We start from the raw sequence: 19,630 nt of genomic DNA, 5'->3' as shown, positions 1-19,630 counted from the left end.
ACTCTGATAGACACACATTAACACTCAGATAGAAACACTCTGTCAGACACACACTATCACAGTCATTCCTACAGAGATACAACTCATAACAGACACTTGCACACACACACACACATTGTCACAGACATACTCAAATATTTAGACACTCTCCCAAACACACATACAATCATTGCCATTAAAGCCAATTACTTCTTTTTGCCAGAAGCCTACATTCCTCAGCTGCCTGCAAACTGCACCCCCCCCTCCATATTCCTCTGCCTCCACACACCCACCCCCCTTCCCTCTGCCTCTCTCATTCCAGAACTGCCCTCCCAGTCACGTAGCACACTGCCTGTTTACATTTCTTACACTTTACAATAAGGGCTGTGCAGCCAGGGATATAACCCTTACTCCCACCCCCACCTCAGCATTGCAGTCACTCCTCCCTCTCTGTTCCTTTGTTCTGTCTTTGTTTGAGAGGGTTGGGGCTTTGCGGGAAGGGAAGGCCTGATCGAAAAAAAACCCTCACAAAGTGCGGTCTCAAAACCTTGCTCCTTTCCTGCTGGCAATGCAATGGTTAACCCTTTGCTGTAAATATTGTCTGTGCACCAGAGTTGGAATACATCTGTTAACAGGGCTTTCTTAACGACTGGCCTGGTGCAGCTAACCCGGGAGATTTTGTATCTGAATACAGTCAACAGGAAACCCTGCCATGTGAGTGCACCCATTTTGTATCACCAGGGACACCCATTTTAGAGTTTTCACGCTGATAGTTTCAGAAGCTTTCTGATAGTTACACTGGGAACTTCAGCAGCCAACATACCAATAGCTCACATTTATAGAGTGTCTGTGAGCTAGTAAAACACCTAAAAGCCTCCACACCATAATAAATTAAGTTTCCAAGGCACAGAAATAGATTTAAAAGCAGGTTGTTACAGACATAGAAAGATATAAAGCAGGAACAATAGTAGCACCGAGATAACAAGGTGGTTCGAGGCCCGAAACATCAGCTTTCCTGCTCCTCTGATGCTGCTTGGCCTGCTGTGTTCATCCAGCTCTACACCTCGTTATCTCAGATTCTCCAGCATCAGCAGTTCCTACTATCTCTGAGACAGCACTTGGCCATATTTGTCCTATGAGCATGCTGATGACCAGAACCTCATCAAAAAGACTAGATGTCTCGTTTTGCCAGGAATGTCCCAGTCTTTCATTTAATGTCTCAGTGTCCTGTCAAATTTCCAAAAATATCTCGGATGCTGTGCCTTTCCCTTTTCCTTTTCATCAAGAATGACGGGAGACAGAATGTCAGCTTCCACATTGTGATATTCCTGCAGTGGTCCTGATCCGCGCCCCCCGCCCCCCTCCCCATTACTCCTTCCATACCTCCAAAAGGGGCTGGTAAAACTTTTGGTGGGTGCAGTGCTGTCAGTGCTTTTGCAGCAAAGTCAGTCCTTCAGGCCGAAACCCTTCGACAGGACTCCATCTAAAGGGTTTCGGCCCGAAACATTGACTTCCCTGCTCCTCGGACGCTGTTTGACCTGCTGTGCTTTTCCAGCTCCACATTTATTAATTCCACCTTCCAGCATCTGCAGTCCTTACAGCCTCCATTCCATTAGCCCTTCCTGATTACCTGCTGTACCTGTGTGCTAGTTTTCTGTGTTTCGTGTACAAGCTCCGCCAAGCCCCTTTGTATTGTAGCTTTCTGCAGCCTTTCACCATTTAAATAATGCTGTGTCCTTTTGTTCTCTTTCCAAAATGAACAACTTCACATTTTCCCACAATATACTCCATTTACCAAATTTTTACCCACGAACTTAACCTGTCACTATTTCTCTATAAACTGTTTGTAACCCTCCCATTATCTGCCCTTTCAGCTATTTCCGGGTTGTCTGCAAATCTGGTTACAGTACATTCACTTCCTTCCTCCAAGTTGTTAATATATACTGTGAACAGTTGCGGTCCCAGCATTGATCTCTGTGGAGCCCACTGATCACATGTCGCCAGCCTGAAAACGATCCCCATATTCCCACTAAAATCAAACAAAGACCTGAAGATCAAAAACGGAAGTTGCTGGTTCTGAAGAAGGGTCACCGGAACATTAACTCTGATATTTTTCTTCACAGATGCGGCCAGACCTGCTGAGCTTTTCCAGCAACTTCAGTTTTTGTTCCTGATTTACAGCTTCCGTGGTTGTTTCAGTTTTTATTTTAAAGACCTGAGGATGCTGAAGATCTGTAACAAAGACAGAAAGTCCTGAAGAAACTCAGCAGCCCTGAAGCATCTGTGTGAAGGAAGCTGAGTTAGCGTTTCAAGCCCAGTAGCTAGTTCTGATGAAGACTCACTGGACTTTTAAAGTTTGATTCTGCTTTCTTCCCACAGAGCTGCCTGACCTGCTGAGTTTTGCTAGCACTTTGTGACGTTGTCTCTTACCCCCACTTGCTTTTACTACCCATGAGCCAATTCTCTATCTATGCCAATATCCTACTTCCAACATTATAGGCTCTTATCTCATGACTTAACCTTTTGTGAGATACCTTGGTGAATGCCCTCTGATAGACCAAATACAACTCATCTACTGGTTCCCCCTTATCCACTCTGGTCGAGACTTCATTACATGAGTCAGACATGATTTCGCTTTTGTGAATTATCAAACCCTTCCATCAAAACTAGAGATCCAACACATAAGGAAAGCATCAATTTCTAAGAAACCACAATATTTAAATTGGCAGAAGACAACAGGCAGAAGTTAACAAAGTGCGTTTTTACAGTAACTGACACACACTAAAATCTATCTGCTAAACACACCTTCCACAAACTGGTCACACCATAGTTGATGTGCTATGATCATATATGGACGAAGCTATAACAATTTAACCAGGATGTTACAATATTTTGTACTGCATCTTAAACCTCAATCTTCAATATGATTTTAACAATTGATGTACAGTGTTTATTATAAAGCATCCAGAACATAGAGGTCATACCTGCTCCACAAAACTTAGTCTGCCTTAAACTAGAGATTCCACGTTTATTCACCACAAATTCCTTAGTTCAGCTGTTTCTAGCTCCCACGTTGCTGAGCATTTCTTGTTGACAAGTTTAATACGATTCTTTATCCTTTGCAGCCTCACAATCTCCCACTGCCTGACCACAGGCCCCTCCTTCTCTCTCAATCAATCTTGTAGTCTTATTCACTCCCCACCAGCCCCTCCACTTGAAGCCTCCTTCCTCCAGCTCTCCTGTAGCCAAACCTTCTCCCACACCTCCTCCTGCAGTTTTGAAGTTCTACAATGACATCGCAGTCTATATTCCTATGTCAGCAGCATCCATACATTCTACCCTAAACACATGACCTTTTTCTCAATTAGGTGAGGGACATAGGCATCACTGGCTGGGTCCAGCATTTATTGCCCGTCCCTAGTTGCCCCTCTTGAGAAGGTGGAGGTGAGCTGACTTCTTGAACAGCTGCAGCCCATGTGCTGTGGGTTGACCCACAATGCCTTTAGGGAAGGAATTCCAGGATTCTGACCCAGCTACAGTGAAGGAACGGCGATATACTTCCAAGTCAAGATGGTGAGGGGCTTGGAGGGGAACTTGCAGGGGGTGGTGTTCCCATGTATCTGCTGCCCTTGTCCTTCAAGATGGAAGAGGTCTTGGGTTTGGAAGGTGCTGTCTGAGGATCTTTGGTGAATCACTGCAGCCCATCTTGTAGATGGTATACACTGCTGCGACTTTGGTGGAAGGCATGAATGTTGAAAGGAGCCGATGAGGTTCCATGATTTGCTCTGGATGGTGTTGAGCTTCTTGCGTGTTGTTGGGGCTGCCCCCATCCAGGCAAGTGGGGAGTATTCCATCACACTCCTGCCTTGTGCCTTGTAATTGGTGGGACAGGCTTTGGGGAGTCAGGAGGGGAGTTATTTCACGAGTCCAGTTGAGTTTCCAGTCAGTGGTGACCCCCAGGATGTTGATAGTCAGGGATTCAGTCATGGTCATGCCATGGAGCATCAAGGATTCTCTTTTGTTGGAGATGGTCATTACTTAGCATGTGTATGGTGCAAACTTTCTTGTCACTAAACTACGAGCCTCGGAAGGAGGCCAAGGTGGATTTTCCACTCGGCACCTTTGGCTCAAGATTTTTGCAAATGTTTCATCATGACGTTTGCCCTGCTGTACTGGGCTCTTCCATCAATGAGGATGGGGATATCTGAGGAGCTTCCTCCTCCAGTGAGTTGTTTAATTGTCCATCACCATTCACCGCTGGAGATGGCACGACGGCACAGCTTAGACCGGAGCAGTTGGCTGTGGGATCACTTAGCTCTGTCTATCACTTGCTGCTTTCGCAGTTTGGCATGTAAGTATTCCTGTTTGGTGGCTTCACCAGGTTGACCCCTCATTTTCCAGGTATGTCCAGCGCAGATCCTGGCATGTCATCCTGCACTCTCCATTGCCTCTCTCACAGCAACACACACACACGGCACGGTGGCTCAGCGGTTAGCACTGCAGCCTCACAGCGCCAGGGACCCGGGTTCGATTCCAGCCTCGGGTAACTGTCTGTGTGGAGTTTGCACATTCTCCCCGTGTCTGCGTGGGTTTCCTTCGGGTGCTCCGGTTTCGTCCCACAGCCAAAGATGTGAAGGCTAGGTGGATCGGCCATGCTAAATTGCCCGTAGTGTTCAGGGGTGTGTGGGTTATAGGGGGATGGGTCTGGGTGGGATGCTTCAGGGGCCGGTGTGGACTTGTTGGGCCAAAGGGCCTGTTTCCACACTGTAGGGAATCTAATCAAAAGCCAAAACACACACAGGCACTTTCCTCTCCCTTCGTCACATGCACACACTCTCTCAAACACACACACAGACACACAGAAACGCACAATGTGCCATCTTACAAATTCCCACTTTAGAAATAAAACCGGTCTGACTCCAAACCAAAACACAAACAGATTCTAAACAAGGCCTCACAGCTAACATTCATTGTCTGGCCTAAAATGTCACATCTGCTTTACACTGAAACAAACCTTTCGTTCTCTCAGGGCGGTGACTTGAAAGGAAGTCGGCGACGTACATGTACATATTGATCAATGAACACCTTCTAACTGATCAAAGATTTAACGGCGCCTTCGGTTTGTCTAATGCATCCTCATCAACGGTGTGAACCTTTTGACCTTTTACTCATAAATTCTGTGTCTGATACTATCTCTCTCACTAACACCTGAAGGAGGAGCGAGGCGCTGAAAGCTTGTGTTTGCAAATAAACCTGTTGGGCTATAACCTGGTGTCATGTGATTTCTAACATTTTAAAGGCATCTGGATGGGTACATGAATAGGAAGGGTTTAGAGGGATATGGGCCAAATGCCGGCAAATGAGACTAGATCAGTTTAGGATATCAGGTTGGGATGGACGAGTTGAACCAAAGGGTCTGTTTCCGCGCCGTATAGCTCTAAGACTGTATAACTCCGTCAGTGAGCAAATGTTTCCACTTGTGGATGGCAGGGTGAAGTAGTCGGTAGTTAATTCAGTCAATAAACAGAGAGAGATCTTTGTGCTCAGAGAGCAGCATCTTTGCCACAGGAAGTGGGCGAAGTAATTATTGTATATTATTTAAATGGTCATTGGACAAACATATGGATGATAATGGAGATCAGAGATAATGGGAACTGCAGATGCTGGAGAATCCAAGATAACAAAGTGCGGAGCTGGATGAACACAGCAGGCCCAGCAGCATCTCAGGAGCACAAAAGCTGACATTTCGGACCCTCTCTCTGATGAAGGGTCTAGGCCTGAAACGTCAGCTTTTGTGCTCCTGAGATGCTACTTGGCCTGTTGTGTTCATCCAGCTCCACACTTTATTATCTTGGATGATAATGGAGTAGTGTGGGTTAGATGGGCTTCAGATTGGTTTCACAGGTTGGTGCTACATTGAGGACCGAAAGGCCTGTACTGCGCTGTAATGTTCTGTGTGCTAAGTGTGTAACAAGCAAGAGTCCAGGGTTCAAGGGGCTGGCTGTGCTGTCAGGGGAGAGCGGTCCTGGGTTCAGAACAGTGATTTCTCTCCCTGGCCCTAGCTGTTTGCCCACTTTGAACGTAACTGACTGAGTGGACAAGAGAAAACGGGAGAGACATTGTTCCAAAACGATGAGGTGTAGTGGGAGGAGATGCAATGGAAAAGCACGAGCAGACACTGGATGGGCCAAATGGACCTATCCTCGTGAACATGGCTAACATGTCTCTGTCCCCACATTTAACCTTTGCCCAATCCCTTTCCCTCTCACACACCAGCAAAGAGGCACATACATGCCACCAGAAGGAACTGGATTATTTCATTTCTCATTCCTGTTCCTACTCCCACTTCAGATCCTCCCAGGTCCCTCCCCCATTCCCACCCAATCTCCTTTCCAGCTCCTTTTTGAAGGGTTTGTGTTTCTGCTGTGGTGTTTTGGGATGGGATTGAAGCTTGTCCATTCGAGATAAATTGGGGGGGAGGGCAGGGGGTGGGGGGGGGGGGGGGGGTGGTGCGGTGGAGGGTGTTGTGAGCCAGGCATTGTTCTGTCAGAGTTTACCAACACCCTGGTTCCCATACCAACTGTAAGGGGCCGGACAAAGGAACCAGAGAAATAAAACTATTTCTGGAACAGCATTTGTGTGAGGAATGCTTCTGCTGCTCAGCCTAGCTCCTCACACATCTGGGAGATATCAAACCAACCTCCCATTGTAATGGCAGAATCAGTTTGCCTGGATGGATGGTGTCCATTCTGCCCAATGTGCATGTGCTAGCCCTTTGAATGATGTCCAATGCTGTTCCTACTCTCACCCCCAGCCAAACAATTCTATTTCAACTATTGTCCATTTCAAAATCTCTTTGAAACTTCCTGTTGAACCTGCCTCCACTACGTCTCAGAAGTTAAATGCTGCGCTCATTTGAAATCACAAGATTTCGAAGCACTACCCCTTTTTCAGGTAAATGAGCAGCTGTCCGAAAACTAATTTCAAATAAACCCATGGGACTATAACCTGGTGCTGTTTGACTCCTGACTTTGTCTGTCCCAGTCCAACAACAACAGCTCCACAACGCGACTACCTTCTCCAACGGTGCATTGCCAACTCACCAGCTCGGTACACAGAGCTCCTTATGCTCATCTCTCCCCATTTGGCTGGTTACCATGTCCTTTGGTAAACACCTTTCCCTGAAAGTAGTTTCTGATTCATCAATTTATGTAATATATTAGAACTATTACCTTTGCAACATCTCTTCTATGGAAAACAACACCAGCCTCTCCATTGGGTCCAACGCTCCTCATCCCTGGTACTGGTCAGGTGGACCTCCTCTGTACCTTCCCCAAGGCTTAGACATCATTCCTGAGGTGTACAGCCCAGAACTGGACACAGCGCAGGCTGAACTAGTGTTTTACAAAAGAACATAGAACATAGAACACAGAACAGTACAGCACAGGACAGGCCCTTTGGCCCACAATGCTGTGCCGACCTATTATCCTACAATAAGGTCAAAATACTCTGCATATCTTGTATCCCGTGTTAGACGTCCCCTTATTTTGGAGGCACCCGACTTGAAAACGGCCTTAAAAAGATGTAATAAGCTGTGGTGACAGGTTAAAATGAGAGGAACTGCAGGGTCATGGTGTATAATGGAACCTCTCCATTGTCCAATGGTGACTTACTTTGTTGCTGTACCCAGAGAGCTGGCGCCAGCTCCGTTTGTGACATCACAATGAAAAGATTTAAGTTGAAAGCCTCCGGGTTTCATCTGCCAAAAGAAAGCAGAATCACACATCGGTTACTGCATGGGCGGAGGACGTTCAGCCCATCGTCTTGGGCCTCAACCAGCCTCCTGCTTCTCGTCACTCCCCTGCCATCTCCCCCAGTTCATTCTGGCGAAACTCTGGCAAAAGAAACTCAAACGTACCAGTTTTCGATGTGGCGTTTGAATCGGGGCATTGTGACGATGACCTCTCTCATGTTCGTGACATCCGTCCCCAGGCTGTTGTCTGATGAAGTTATTCAGTAGGTGGTGTAGACTGCACCCTTTAGAAGAGTAATTGTCATGATCTTGACCTGGCCTGTTCGATGACACCACCAAAGCCAGCCTCAGTGTCCTAGCGCTCAATTGGCTGCTGAAACAGCCTCTGGATCCAGCTCTTGGCCAATCAAGGCTCATGTTCTAAAGATGTGGAAATGTAGCCCCTGCCTGTTGAAGGTTCTATTCTAGAAGTCACAAGAACATGGGAGAAGTTCTAGATCATGGGGAGGAACAGGGGACATGGGAGCAGGAGGAGGCTATTCATTGCCCATAGCCTTGAATGTTATGACATTTCAAATGCTGAACCATGTACTTTCTAGAGGTTGTGAAGTTTCCCACCATAACTCCCCTCCCAGGCAATGCATTCCAGGCCCCCACCACCCTCTCGGTGTGAAGCTTTTCCTCAAATCCCCTGTAAACCTTCTGCCTTTCACTTTAAAATTATGCCCCCTTGTTATTGACCCTTCAACTAAGGGGAACAGCTGTTTCCTATTCCCCCCGCCTTTCCATGCCTTTCATAATCTCACACAACCTCTATCGGGCGCCCCCCACCCCGCCCCCCCCCACCCCCCACCCACCTTTGCCTTCCCTGCTCCAAAGAAAACAACCCAAGAGTACCCAGCCTGCCTTCATAGTTAACACAGCGTGGAGCCGGAGGAACACAGCAGGCCTGGCAGCATCAGGGGAGCAGGAACGTTGATGTTTCGGGTCCTGCTCCTCTGTTGCTGCCTGGCCTGCTGTGTTCCTCCGGCTCCACACTGTGTCGTCTCTGACTCCAGCATCTGCAGTTTTCGCTGCCTCGCTTCACAGTTAAACTACTCCATCGCAGGCAGCATCCTGGTGAATCACCCAATCCAGTGCAATCCCATCCTTCCTATGGTGCACCGACCAGCATTTGGGGCCAGTGCCAAACTATCCGGTAATGCCCCACACCCTGAGAATACCCCTTTTCAAAACATCAGAGTGAGAGTTCGTGACAACAATGAGTGTGTCAAAATTTAATCCAAATTTTTGTGGTGTATTTGTCACGTGACCCTGAGCAAAGCAGGCAGCCTGCAGGGAAATGCTAATGCATTGAGGGAGATTTCCATGCCAGATTTTTCTACTTCCTTCTTGTTGAAGGCAATTAGTTGATTCCTAACACGTCAAAGCTCATTAATTGACTTGTAAAAAGCGTTGGCAACACTTGCAAAATTATGCATCCTTCACTTGGTTGATTTAATCACTTGATAATCTGCATTTTAGTTCAGTTTTGCTTTCCTGTTTCCCCAGCATGTGTTGGCCCCTGTGCCTGCAGAATTTCCTACTGAAGCCTCTTGATTTCTGTCAAAATGTTTGTTAAACTGCTGGTAAGGGGGCCACAATGTGCCCAACGCAAACTGGCCTCGGACACAGCTGAGGGAGCCCACTGGAGTCACATATCAACCTGAGAACAGGTAATTGGCTGGCCTGAAGAAAGTCGATAAACCAGTTCAGATTTTGTAAGTATCTAACAGCCTCAAGGTCACGTTTCCCATTACCAACTTTTAACGCCCAGATTTCTTTTGATTCTTTTCAACTCAAAACTGACAAAGCAAGCTTTGAAGGCCTGCCCCCTGGATTATGTGCGGATAGTAGGAACTGCAGATGCTGGAGAATCTGAGATAACAAGGTGTAGGGCTGGATGAACACAGCAGGCCAAGCAGCATCAGAGGAGCAGGAAAAATTTCGGGCCTGGAAAAATTTTTTCCGAAGAAGGGTCTCGGCCTGAAACGTCAGCCTTCCTGCTCCTCTGATGCTGCTTGGCCTGCTGCGTTCATTCAGATCTCGGATTATGTGTTGATTAACAAGATCAGAACAGTGCCAGCCGACTGATGAGAAAAGATACATTGTCCTAGAGGCTTTCCTCTTGCACTCATCAGGAGCTTTTGCAAGAATGCCAACTCAATGACAAAGCCACCATTTGCGCTGAAAGACAGGCGAGTGCTGATTGGGGCATTCTGGTTGGCACCTCTACCTCTGATTGGTAGAGGTGTTGTCCCAGCTACAGACCTGTGAGTCTGATTTTGGTTGGGGGTAAATTGTTGGAGGTGATTATAACAAACAGGGTTTATGGACATTTAGAGATAGTCAGCATAGTTTTGTGAGAGGAAAATTGTATCTCACAAATTTGATTGTGTTTTTTGAGGAAGTTAGCAAGAAGATTGATGATGGCAGAGCAGTAGATGTTGTTTATTTGGATTTTTGTAAACCCTTTGAGTAGGCTCTGCATTGTAGACTCATTCGTAAAGTGGGTCACATGGGATTCAGGGTGAGCTAGCCAATTGGTTACAAAATTGGCTTAATGGCAGGAGACGGAGAGTAATGATGGGGGGTTACTTTTCGGACTGGAGGGCTGCGACCAGCGGTGTTCTACAGGGAACGGTTCTGGGTCCTATTTTGCTTGTCATTTATATAAATGACTTGGATGAGAATGTCGGAGGCACAGTTAGTAAGTGTGTGGATGACACCAGCATTGGTGGTATAGTGGACAGTGAAGAATGCTTTCTAAGATCACAAAGGGATCTTGATCAAATGGATCAATGGGCTGAAATATGGCAGGTGGTAGTTCAATCTGGATAAATGTGAGGTATTGCATTTTGGTAAAACAAACAAAAGCAAGACTTATACAATTAACGATAGGGCCTTGGGTACTGTTGTAGCACAGACCGACCTAGGGATCCGGGTACATAATCCTTTAAAGTTTGCATCACATATCGACAAGGATAGTTAAAAAGGCGTTTGGCACGCTTGCTTTCATTGTCCAGAGATTTGAGTACAGGAGTCAGGGTTTCATGTTGAGGTTGTACAGGGCCTCGGTGAGGCCTCTTCTGGAGCACTGTGCTCAGTTCTGCTCACCCAGTTTTGGAAGGATATCATTCAACTGAAGAAGATTCAGAAGAGATTTACCAGGATGCTGTTGGGATATGTGAGGTTTGAGTTATATAGAAATGGTGGATAGGTTGGGATGTTTTTCACTGGAGTGTAGGAGGTTGACAGGTGATCTTGTGGAGGTTTATAAATGATGAGAGGTATGGATAGGATTAAAGGTAGTTGCCTTTTCCTAAGGATTGGGGAATTTCAACACTATGAGGCACATTTTTAAGGTGAGAGGCGAGAGATTAAAAAAGGCAAAAGAGGTAAATTTTTTTAAACAGAGGATGGTGGGTGTGTGGAATGAGCTTCCTGAGGAAGTGGTGGGTGTGGGTACAAGTGCAGTGTTCAAGAGACATTTGGATCGGTATGTGAATAGGAAAGGTTTGGAGGGATATGGGCCAGGGGCAGGCAGTTGGGACTTGTTTAGTTTGGAATTATATTCAGCATGGACTGGTTAAAGTGAAGAGCCCGTTTCCATGTTTTATGACTCTATAATGCACCGATTATTGCTGACTGACAATTAACAGCCAGGTTTTGTTAAACTCTGAACCGAATAGGTTGACTTTGATTGGTTAGAGCATGACAGGAGTTTCTCATGTGCTGCAGCTTCTTATATCGTAAACCATCACCAGATCGGAAACAGGGAAGGGGCAGGAGGTTACACCATACTGCATTGAACAGACGTTTCCTGTGGAACCCAACAAAGGCACCGACCAGTTTGAACAACGTGTCCACCAACACCTTCACCTTTAGGAAGGCCATGTCCAGCATTTCAATAGCAAGACAGTGTCCATTTGCTTTGTTGTTGCTAGTGTATGCACCAATGGGCCAGTCAAGGTTCCCATAGGCATCTCCCTGGAGAACCATACCATTGTCTCCAGACCAACCACCATTATCTCAATCAATAATGGCAGAACTTATGAACCCAGTTACTCACTCAGTTGAGAGATAGTAGGAACTGCAGATGCTGGAGAATCTGAGATAACAAGGTGTGGAGCTGAATGAACACAGCAGGCCCAGCAGCATCAGAGGAGCGCTGAAATCTTCTGAAGAAGGGTCTAGGCCCAAAACATCAGCCTTCCTGCTCCTCTGATGCTGCTTGGCCTGCTGTGTTCATCCAGCTTCACACCTTGTTATCTCAGATAACAATCTGATCTCCATCCTGGTCTCAAATTCATCTTCGAAATGGAACAGTCAAATGCGATTCCTTTCCTCAGTGTCCTAGCTGACAATGTTCCTGCTGGAGTCAGGGCTCCCTCATGCTGTTTACCACTGACCTCCATTCACTAGTCAGTACACAAAGGGGAATTTGTACAGTTCCACACGCTATAAAGTTGGCTTCATTGGAAACCTCAGTATTGTTGAGTCTCACCCAGAGAATTAAGACCCTTCTTTGTACTGGGCTAATTATTGCAGCAACTGCGGGGTTAATGGAAAGGATAATCACTTTCTTCTGGAACTAATGACTTGTTAATCAATTCAGGATGGTGTGTGATTTTGAACATTTCCAAGGATGTTCTCAGGTCATTTGTTTTATAGACAGATGGGATCATTCTGATGATGAGCTCATGTGAAATGGATGGTTGACATTTGACACACAGATCTAGCAAACATTATTGCAACTTAAGTCCCAACACCATGTGGGGGGGTCACAGGCACAAACCTCTGCCCCATCCCCATTTGGGGGGGGGGTGATCACAGACATAGACCTCACCCTGTCACCGTGTGGGGGCGATTACAGACACAGGCCCCTGCCCTGTCACCATGTGCGGGGGTCACAGAGACAGACCCCCGCGTCGTCACTGTGTTGGCAGTGGGGGGGGGGGGCGCGGTCACAGACGCTGGTTATGTTCTGAAGGCCATGAGGTCCCCCCTGACTCTCTTCTGCCCAGTAATTGCCCCTCAGCTCTAGCCTGACTTTGGGAAGAGCTGTGAATTGCTCCTAGGGACCTACATGCAATTACCCAAGTTGAAAGTTACAAGGTAACTGTTCAGTATTGGTCAGTGTGGATCATCTGCTAGTTTAGAGTTGGTTAATGGCAATTAGCTGGCTTTGTTTTGGTTAATGGAGATGACCAGTTGTGAGTCAGTGGGTGTTATCCATTTGCAGTTTCCACAATGACCATCAAATCCCTCACTCCCACCTACTCATGTGCTGCAATCCCTTCCCTTTGCAGTCAGCCTGTTTCAGTGCTGGTTTCAAAGACCAGTGTTGCTAATTTGTTGGACAGAACCATTCCCTGCTGGGTGAGGAAGCTTTTTGCTTCTTACTTTTAATCTCCCTCTGATTGAGGAGCCGAGTGAGGATGAGAATGGAGAAGAATTTACTGCAACTGACCTCATCAGTCTGCAGACCACCAATGGGCTCCCGCTGAAACGTCTCCTCCAGAGAAAACAATAACAACCTCTAACCTCTGGTGTGAAATTCCTGACCTTTTAAATCATCTTGGTCACGCAATACAAGGCCAGTTTCTCCTTTATTTGGTGGTGAAGTTACAGGGAGAAACCAGAGGAAACTTTAATAAGGGTATTTGCCTCATGGACTTGACCGTGTTGGGGGGTGGTCACAGACTGCTCTGGAAGGAATCAAACTAGGCTAACAAAAAAATGCCAGATATTTCCTGCAGTCTCAAAAAAGCCTTGCGCTGCAATCCTTACATATGGGAGTTAGATACCCGGAGAATGAGCCAGGCCAGGAGACAGCTCTTTGTAAGAATCGAACTTGTGGAGCCGGTTACAATTTTGAGACAAGGGATAAACCATTACAGATAACAAAGTGTAGAGCTGGAGGAACACAGCAGGTCAGGCAGCATCTCCTTTTAAGTCTGTCTCCGTTGGTGACAACTAACACTTTTGACATTTCTTCAGTGAGCAGCTATATCACACACTTCACCCACATTCTGCAACTTGTCAGAATTAAGGAAACAATAAAAAAACCTATACTTGAGTGAAAGGGAGAGAAGTTTTATTAGCTACAAGCCAGAAAAAAAAATATGACATACAGACACAAATACAGGAATAGAGTTTAAAAAGGGGAGGTTGCCCAGTACAAGTAGAAGATCGACAATAGGCAGTTTAAAACATTCTTGGATAACACGGTGTGGGGCTGGATGAACACAGCAGGCCAAGCAGCATCAGAGGAGCAGGGAGGCTGATGTTTCGCGCCTAGACCCTTCTTCAGAAAAAAGAACCAGGAGAGTAGGATTTTCTGAAGAAGGGTCTAGGCCCGAAACGTTAGTTTCTGTGCTCTATGATGCTGCTTGGCCTGCTGCGTTCATCCAGCTCTACACCTTGTTATCTCAGATTCTCCAGCATCTGTAGTTCCTACTATCTCTAAAAAAATTCTTAATTCTTTGATTGTTATAGTTAAGCCTAAGCCCTTAACAATTTATTCAGTATTTTGGATCTCCACCAGCTGCAAAATTTGTTGGATCCTTAAAAAAAAAGTGAAACTTTGGCCCATTTCTGCTTTAATCATTGGTGTAGACTTCTGAGAGGTTGTGAAGGAAACAGCGGAGGTAAAGAATCTTCCCATATTTGCTTTTACCAGTCCACTGTGCCAAGCACTTAGTGTCATATGGTTAAGAGAGAACAAGGTGTGGAGCTGGATGGACACAGGAGGCCAAACAGCAGAGGAGCAGGAAGGCTGACGTTTCGGGCCTAGACACTTCTTCAGAAATTCTTGCTATCCCAGTGTCATATGGTTCATTTGTGTATTCCAGAGTCTGGCTCATTGTGTTCCCAAGCTGGGCAGATGCAGCTATTCAGTCCTTTCATGCCCAATACGTGTCAATGTAAATTACAAAAGGGTTCATGAGTTTCTTGGCACCTCATTCAGTTGATTCATTTTGAATCTTCAGGTAAAGTAACCATTTTAACTCAGGTAACTTTGTTTGTCCCATATTGATTTCCTCAGCTCGTTTCTATTTGCAGCGATTGCTATGGCCATTTTCCATCCAATTTTCATTCTTTTAAAAACAAATTTAATTCTTAAAGATCGCAGGTATTAAAATCAGAAGATAGGTGATGAAAATATTTTACTGTTGTGATGACTGGACTTTCTGAGGAACCAACTCCCAGACCAAATCAAATCAGGGCAGGACTTATACACTTAATGGTCAGGTCTTGGGAGTGTCGCTGAACAAAGAGACCTTGGGGGGGCAGGCTCACAGTTCCTTGAAAGTGGAGTCTCAGGTAGATAGTTTAGTGAAGAAGGTGTTTGGTATGCTTGCCTTTATCGGTTAGTACATTAAGTATAGGAGTTGGGATGCTGTGTTGCGGCTGTATAGGGCATTGGTTAGGGCCACTTTTAGAATACTGTGAGCACTTCTGATTGCCCTGCTACAGGAAGGATGCTGTGAAACTTGAAGAGGTTTGGAAAAGATTTACAAGGATGTTGCCAGGGTTGGAGGGTTTGAGCTACAGGAAGAGGCTGAACAGGCTGGGGCTATTTTCCCTGGAGCTTCAGAGGCTGAGGGGCGACCTTATAGAGGTTTATAAAATCATGAGGGGCATGGATAGGGTGAATAGACACGGTCTTTTCCCTGGAGTAGGGGAATCCAAAACCAGACGGCATAGGTTTAAGGTGAGAGGGGAAAGAGTTAAAAGGGACCTAAAGGGCAGCTTTTTCACACAAAGGGAGATGCATGTATGGAATGAGCTGCCAGAGGAAGTGGTGGAGGCTGGTACAATTACAACATCTAAAAGAGATTTAGATGAGTACATGAATAGGTAGGGTTTAGAGGGATATGGACCAAATGCTGGCAAATGGGTCTAGATTAATGTAGGATATTTGGTTGGCATGAACAAGTTGGACCGAAAGGTCTGTTTCCAGGCCTTACATCTCTATAACTCTATCTGTTAGCTGCTAGAACACATTCCAAGGTTTCCTTATGAAAGTTTCAAGGAACATTGATCAAAAACCCATTAAATCTGTCTATTCTTCACACTTATTTATTCTAATTGTTGGAAATGATATGTAGGGGCTGACTTCTTGGAATGTGATCAACTGATGAAAAGAAGGTCAAGGAGGATTTGTGAAGAGTAAATCATGTCTGGCTAATTCAGCTCAAATTTCTGACAAATTTGCCAGCTTTGACGATATGGTACAGAAATAGTAGGAACTGCCAATGCTGGAGAACCTGAGATAACAAGGTGTAGAACTGGAGGAACACAGCAGGCCAAGCAGCAACAAAGGGGCAGGAAAGTTGACGTTTTGAGTCCAGGCCCTTCTTCAGAAAAAGGGTTTCCTGCTCCTGTGATGCTGCTGGGCCTGCTGTGTTCATCCAGCTCCACACCTCGTTGTCTTAGCTTTGATGATATGGTGTTTTGATGGTCTTTCTAAAAAATTATTCAGGGGATGTGGGCATCACTGGCTGGTCCTACATTTGTTGCCCGCACTGATTCCTTTATTCATTCATGGGATGAAGGTGTTGTTGGTGAGGACAACATTTATTGCCCGTCCCCAATTGCCCAGAGGGCAGTTCAAATTCAACCGCATTGCTGTGGGCCTGGAGTCACATGTAGACCAGACCCCATAAGGATGGCAGTTTCCTTCCCTAAAGGACATTAGTGAACCAGATGGGATTTTACGGACAATTGACAATGGATCCATGGTCATCAAGAGACTCGTAATTCCAGATATTTACTGAATTCAAATTCCAACATCTGCCGTGGCAGGATTCGAGCCTGGGTCCCCCGGTCAGTATCTGGGTCCCTGCGTTAACAGTCCAGTGATAATACCACGAGGTCATTGTCTCCTCTATTACCCCAGCTCAGGTGTGTGTGAATTTCCTTCTTGAACTGCTCCAGTCCATGTGCTGCGGGTTGACCCACAATGCCCCTATGGAGGGAATTCCAGGATTTTGACCCAGAGACAGTGAAGGAACGGCAATATATTTCCAAGTCAGGATGGTGAGGGGCTTGGAGGGGAAGTTGCAGGGGATCTACCGCCCTCGCTCTTCCAGATAGAAGTGGTCATGGAGTCAAATAGCACAGAAACAGACCCTTCAGTCCATCCAGCCTACACTGACCAAGTTTCCCAAACCAAACTAGTCCCACCTGCCTGTGTTTGGCCGAATTCCCTCCAAACCTTTCCTGATCATGTATTTGTCCAAATGTCTTTTAAATGTTGTAACTGTAACTACATCCAACGCTTTCTTGGAAGTTAATTCCACATAAAATCCATCCTCTGTGTGAAAGCATTGCCCCTCAGATTCTTTCTAAATCTTTCTCCTCTCACCTTAAAAATATGCCCCTAGTTTTGAACCCCCCCACCCTAAGCAAAAGGCCCTTGCTATTCATGTTACTTAAGACTCTCATGGTTTTATAAACCTCGAGAAGGCCACCCCTCAGACGCTTACACTGGGCAACTTTGTCCTGGAAGCTGTCAAGCTTCTCGAATATTTTTGAAGCTGCGTGCAAGTACAGTCATTTTTCTGAAGAAGGGTCCAGACCTGAAACGTCAGCTTTCCTGCTCCTCTGATGCAGCTTGGCCTGTTGTGTTCATCCAGCTCCACACCTTGTTATCTCACACTCCTGACCTGTCTGTGTAATGATGGACATGGTTTGGGGAGAACGGAGGTGAGTTATTTCACTCCAGGATTCCTAGTTTCTTCTTGGCGGTAACCCCTAGGATACTGATGCTCAGTGAATGACGGGGACATGTGTCGTGTGGGACCCACAACTCTGAGGGTGCTTGGAGCATTGAAGGTAAAGGATATTAGAAGTTATGGGTCTAACAGAGGGTTCTCAGGAGAAAGGGCTTGACGCACATGGCCCATCAGGAAGAGAGCGTGTGTGAAACTGATGCAGATTGATGGCCAAGAGAGAGTGACAGTTCACTGTAATCAAGGAGCTCAGCTGATTCTGTGAACATAGATGATCCCAAAAGATTAGTTTACAGGCACTGAACGATCTCCTGCCAATTGGCAAACTGAAACTGTTCTGTTTACATTCCTGTGTGCGTTTCATTCCATGTTTATTGCCTGAGTCATGCTGCGGACAATTGAACGAGGGTTCCTTCCACATACTGCACCAGACTGTGAGGCCAGGTGGCTGTTTAACCATGAAGGCATCACAGGTAAGCCCATTAGCCCGTACCAAGACTCAGCAGCCTCACCTGCCTGGATTCAACCTCATCGCCAACGTGGCATGTAGATGTGCGTCTGCGTGTGGGATCCGGCTGTGTTAAAATTGGGCAGAGCCCCGTCCACAGCCATCACAATAGTGAGCGCACTTCAATTGTTGTCAATCTGAAACTGGGGAAATGGTGATCCAGGAACGCAAATTGTTTTAATTTCTCCCTTTAAGTTTCTCTGACCCACGCCTTGTGCCTCATTAAGTCCTGCCATGAGTCTGCGTTGGATTTGGCAGAAACATCAACGAAACAGCTCAAACAGTGGTCTGTGTGGCTCAGTCCCAACCGGTCAGTGAGTGGGTGTATGGGAGACAATAACATTTCCCTTTTAGAGAATGAAGAGGATTGCATCGCAGAATATGTCTCTCTCTTTCTTTACATTGTAATTAATTTATTAATGGATAAGCAGGTCAGAAACTGCTCTCTTTCAACATTAACTAATTTATTGCAGAAAAGCACAAACAAGTCAGAAGGCAGCGTGAAATGCAGTTCAAATGGACATGATCCTCTCATTAAAAGAGCCAAGCCCCTCTGGAAAGTTGCCATTACCCGAGAGTTCCAGTTTAGCCAGTTATTAAGTAACGTAGCGATGACCTGGTTGAGAAAAACATCGACAATGCTTAACAATTTGGTGGATTTCTCAAGTCATCTCGTTATCTTTACCAGGACCTATATCACATTCTAGAGCCATCATTGATCCAGGATCAATCTATTGTCAGTTGTAACACAGGATTGATCATAATTTCCTCATGACTGATCAAACTCCCGCTCTCGATAAATGACCAACACACAATGGGAGACCTAACACTACTGCATGGACCTTCAGAGGAGAAATTCCAATAGCAGATAATGGAATGGATTTAAGAAGAAAAGCTGTGTTGTTGAAATAGAGATGTGGGTCCCAGTATTTTCATCTTGCACTTGTCAGAACACAGGTAAGAATGCCCCATATCAACCAATCATATCAATGTACAGGAGGAAAGGGGGCTGATTGGACAACAAGTTGACTCTGATTGGCCGAGGTGTTGCCATGGAGGAAGGAATAGGAAACTATTGGCTACCCAAACTCCAGGATAATCTAAAAATGGTGCAAGGCTGGGACATATTCCTTTTGTTTGCAGAGAGTAGATCTTTGTGGATGAATATATGCCAATTCTAGTAATTGTAACTGAGTCATAGTATGATCATCTTACCTTAGCTGTTGGTGTAGCTATTAGCAGACTCAGGATTGTTCAGTAAGTGCCACTTAGTTGCGGAATTACACCTGACAGTATATGTTTCAGCTTGGAATGACGACCTCTGCCTCGATAAATCTGAAAAAGAGGTGACCATTTAATTCATGATGCTTGTATCCATTCTTCTCAGCTGCACTTCCACTCCAAAACTTTGCTCACTCCAGAAACATACCCAGCTGCTTCTCAAACAAAGCTAAAATTGCTTGGAGTTTTCGATGGACCTTGCCACATCTGCAAAAAGAGAGAGAGAAATGAAGTTAATGTTTCCTGCTAAAGTGGAAATGTTCCAGAAAGGGAGAAACCAGGGGCAGCTTCATTGAAAGCAAGACAGGCATGGGATAGGGTGAATAG

The sequence above is a fragment of the Stegostoma tigrinum genome, chromosome 11 (assembly GCF_030684315.1).
Source record: "Stegostoma tigrinum isolate sSteTig4 chromosome 11, sSteTig4.hap1, whole genome shotgun sequence".
NCBI lineage: Eukaryota > Metazoa > Chordata > Chondrichthyes > Orectolobiformes > Stegostomatidae > Stegostoma > Stegostoma tigrinum.
This window is presented reverse-complemented; position numbering follows the sequence as displayed.